Source organism: Cynara cardunculus (assembly GCF_001531365.2).
Source record: "Cynara cardunculus var. scolymus isolate 2C chromosome LG 7, CcrdV1, whole genome shotgun sequence".
In the NCBI taxonomy this organism is placed as follows: Eukaryota; Viridiplantae; Streptophyta; class Magnoliopsida; order Asterales; family Asteraceae; genus Cynara; species Cynara cardunculus.
Genome location: NC_037534.1, coordinates 5,379,959 through 5,384,905, shown reverse-complemented (window position 1 = coordinate 5,384,905; position 4,947 = coordinate 5,379,959).

The window sequence follows — 4,947 nt, the reverse complement described above, 5'->3', positions numbered from 1 at the left end:
TCGAGGTGAGTAGTCTGGTCTGCACCGCTGCACGCCTGGTTCTGGTTCTGGTCCAGCGTGTCCAGGTATGAAATCGACAATCGTCAATCGTGTGTGAGTGTGTCGTCGTGAATGAAAGGCTGGTGAGTGGTGAAACCGTAGCCAATCGTGCGGTGCCCTTGCTGCAAGTGAACGCAAGGCTGTTTCCAGATTGGGCCAAATGGAACTATATTAGAATTATAGAATAGACGGGCTGTAAAATTTAGGCCCCAAAACATTGGGGGCCCTGTTCTGAATGACACATTTAACAGGCCCATGGACGGCCCTTGATACTATAATTGATTTGGTTCATCTCAGTACACCTTATTAGTGTTGATCTTTAATTAAGATTGATTCAAGGTTAGAAATCTATTCTTACAATTCTCACAAGAACCCAACCCTTACAGATAGCATATATGATGTGGATTTTGTACAATACCAAATTTTTTTCCATAATACTATGGACCAATCAATTATAACTAGTAGATACAATTTTGTACAGTCTACTAACCCAGTTGTATTTGGTACCAACATTTTTTGTTTGGTATCGATTTTGTACCAACTTCAAAGTACATATATTAAATATATTACTTAATTCAATTTTTGAGTAACATTTAAGTTTGCAGGTAACACATATTATATTTAAGAGTTCTGATTACAAGAAATAAGACCAGCAAACATTCATTTACCCAAACTAAAAAGTCGGTGATACAGAACTTAAAAATCAATAACGATGCTTTAAAATTAATATAATTAATAAACAATCAAATAAGTAAGTACCATAATACTACATAGTACATCACTTTCAATATCGTGTATACACAAAGTTTGCATACTTGATACGATACTACCAATCAATTGTAATCAGTACTAACTAAATTGATACGGTTGGTATACATATCGACTAGTTGGTTCGATACAAAATTACCATCCCTACGCATACGCCCTTGCGACCTCAAACCGCGCCCTCATCCTTTAGGTTGTTGAACTTTACAAGGAAATTTAAGTATTTAAGAAAAAAAATTATTTTAATAATATAATTAATGTTAAAATCTTTAAAATTAAATAGCTGTTGAAGTTGAATGTGAATTCTTTTTATAAATTTTGACTTTTAATGATGTATTTTAAAAAAATTATAAATATCTATCGGTGTATTAAATGCTATTGCAACAAACCACTAAAGTTGTGTTGAAAATTTAATAAGAAAGAAAGAATGTGATTCCATTGCATGGGTCATCCTCATCCCTAATATACGGCAAAAAAACACTTTTTTCTTTAATTCAAAAAGAAATAAAAATCTTCTTGTGGCTACGGAGGTTTAAATATGGTGACTCTAGACTATCTGCAAAGTAGGTGGTTGCTTGAGATTAGTCGGCTCGCATAGCGAGTTGGATATTCAGGTTAATAAAAAAAACAATGTTTTTCCAAAAGGTTACAAATAAAAGTTCACATCTTATAATTCATTTTTTAATCAAAAAATCTTCGGGACTGTTTGGCAGTTATTGAATGATCTGGTGCATAATGATTAAGTGGGCAGAATGATTAAAAAACTCTCATGATATAGTGCAAAATAAAATATAATTATGTGGTGATTATTTACAACGAAATTGGGGTGCTGAATGGGTTTTTAATTGTGAGTTTTACCTTAAAAGCTTCATTTTATATGGTTTTAATAAGTAACCGTATGATTTCATACTTGGGTGTTTTTGAACGATTATGTACTATTTTTAGTATGATGGTGAGTTTAAATTCATCAACTTCCTTATTTGGTATTTTAAAATTCGAGTCGTATTGTTCTTACATGGGGTTGATGATAAAACAGTTTTTGGACGCTATTTTAGCATGATGGTGAGTTTTTGTTTAATTTTTTCCTTATTTGAGAACTGGGTATAAGAACTGCATGGTTCTTTATATGAGATTTTGAGATAAAACAGTTTGATGTCATTATTAGCAAAATTGTGGATTTTTATCATGATTATATCATGTGTGAAAATAAGGGTGATATATCAAGGAGGTGAGTATATTAGGATAAGAATGACATAACCAATTTCTGGAAATGATGATCTTTTGATCATGAGTATTGTTATCACATCAGTGTGATGTGATAACTTTGTGTTGTCGCATCTGTGTGATGCAATAACTTTGAGTTGTCGCATCCTCTTAATACATCTGGGTAGCCTTCTATTAGGATGACCTTGCGATTGAGATGACCTTTTACTGGAAGGGTCTTGCTTTTGGGTGGCCTTCTATTGGGATGACCTTGTGATTGAGATGACCTTTTACTAAGAGAGTCTTGCTTCTGGGTGGCCTTTTACTGGGATGACCTTGCGATTGAGATGACATTTTACTAGGAGGGTCTTGCTTCTGGTTGGCCTTCTACTAGGATGGCTTGCTTTTGAGTGGTGTGTATAATGTGATGAATTTGGAATGGATGAAATGAGTTGTGAAATCTAGGTTTTTGATTACATTCATATTTATCGCATCCTATAGATATGATGAAGTAAACTTGTTGAGAAAATTGTATGAATTTCTATGTCATGCGACAAGTTTTACCCATGAAGTATTTTTCAAGATACCAAAGGGCCTTCGGCCTAGTGGTATCGTAGCCTTTGGCTTCCTAGGAGGTCAAGGGTTCAAACCTCACCAAAGGTGAAGAGGGTGTGTGAGTTTATTTGTTGCATTTGTCGTATATAAATATTATATACTTCAAAAAAAAAAGTATTTTTCAAGATACTGGGTATTTGAATAACTCTGAACTCAAGATCTTTAGATTTCGTCTTCAGATTTGACATTTAGGCGCTTTTCGGGTCTTCTCTTCAAATAACTCTGAAAAATGACTCTTCAAACTTATACTTGTACGCTTGAGAAGCTCACCCAAACTCTGAAGTCTTATTATTCAGATCTCTGAAGTTAAGTCTGCAGATCTAGTCTTAGTCTTGTAAGCACAATTCAAAAATCTGAAGATAAGTCTACTGACTTCCATATTTGGCCCATATTGCTTTAATAAAACTTTCATGATATTTAGGAAAATTTTGGTATTAACGGTTAGTATTACAAATATGGATTTATAAACTTGATTTGATGATTTTCACCCTATAACTGCATAAAGGAAATTTCTCACTAGAGCTCAAAATATAACCCTCATTTTGGTGTTTTAAAATATGCATTACAGGTCAAGTAACCAGTTGATAAGGGGAGAAGGAAATTTATGAAGAAATATATGATTACCTGCATATGGATTTTGGAATAATGTGTTGTTACTTGTAACTGCATGTTGTTTATGAGTACAAGTTTTGTATAGAGGTTTTGTGGAAAAAGTTGGTAGCTACTTTTATAATGTAGCTTTTGTATGCAAGATTTTTTCTACATGTTTGAATACGAGAATAGAATTGAACTACTTTATTTATAACCCTTTTTGGAAGTTTTGAAAAATACAAATATGAAAATCGAATAATACCAAACAATTGACGAGAGGAGCTAATAAAAGATAACATGTTGGGTCATCGACATGACCCATCAACCCACTTCCCACCATATCTCAAATCATCTATATTGACTAACATACGTAGATATTGCCTATAAGACCATTCACCGAATACAACCATATGCAATTGTTGATGTCGAAGAAACCTATTACCGCACCACCGGCACAAAAACAAACCAAAATGAATTTCAAACACCGCCCCATCACAATCTAATTGTCACTGAAAATTAATTGAAATACGACTTCAAGACGCCAAATGAACCAAACATTAAAATCAGTAGTTCAGTAGATACTGCAAAAATAAATAAATTGAGGAATGATCACTTACAATGAACAATATTGTCAAGTTGAGAACTCTAAACCAAACGATGACATAAGACCAACCGATGATTACCGTCACCTAAAAATCAATCATAGCCAAGACAAAGTAAGACGTCAAAAGAAACATAATGACTTTTTGAGTGTTTAGTCAAACGACGACTAAAGATGATGAAGTTCAAAACAAAATGATTAGTGATGGAATTTTTTGTACAAAAAAGTTAGTTAAAGACTTGTGGAAACCGTTGAAAAGTAAAGTTAGGATAAAATCTACACGTTGTGAATAAAAGGATTTATGTTACCTTCTAGAACACTCCATTGATCACTATATCAGTCTCATAATCATCATAGAAAAAATAAATCATAATGTTTTAAAATAAACCAAGCAGAATTATATTCGAACCGACAACTTATTGTGAAAACCTCATGTCGTTTCTACTAAAATATAACATAAAAATATAAAGGTGAAGGCTAGATTAATTATAGCCAATAGATGAGTGGTAGAAGTCATCTTAACATTCTCTACCTTCACCTATGGCCATCATCACTTCTCTTTTTGAAAGTACACATTTTGACCCACATACAAATCCCCAATTGCATTTATCTATACTGCATTATAAATTATTTGATAAAAAAAAATTAAAAAAACCATTTTTATGAATGAAATATTATTTATTGATCTTTATTATTTAAAATTCAAAATTACAAGTAATTTTGCATAAGTACAACTTATTAAAGTTTCATTTTTAAATTCGTGTAACTAACTGCAGATAAACATAATTAAATATATGATAAACATTCATTTTATATATAGAAAATCCAAAATATAATTAAGATTATTATTGAGTTCTAACAGAATGTTTATTATTATCTTTATAGAAAATTATATTGTTAAATCGAAAATAAATTACTTTGTTATTAAATTTAAATTAAATTATAATAAAAAATTGAATTAATGAAATTACATAAAAAAACGAGAACTATTAAATAATTAATTTGATACTAATATCGATTCATTTTTTCTCAAACTTTTATGGTATCTTCAAATTTATATTCCATTCAAAAATAAAAACATTATCGCTTTCTCAAAAACATTATTATATTGATAATAAAAACTAAATATTAAA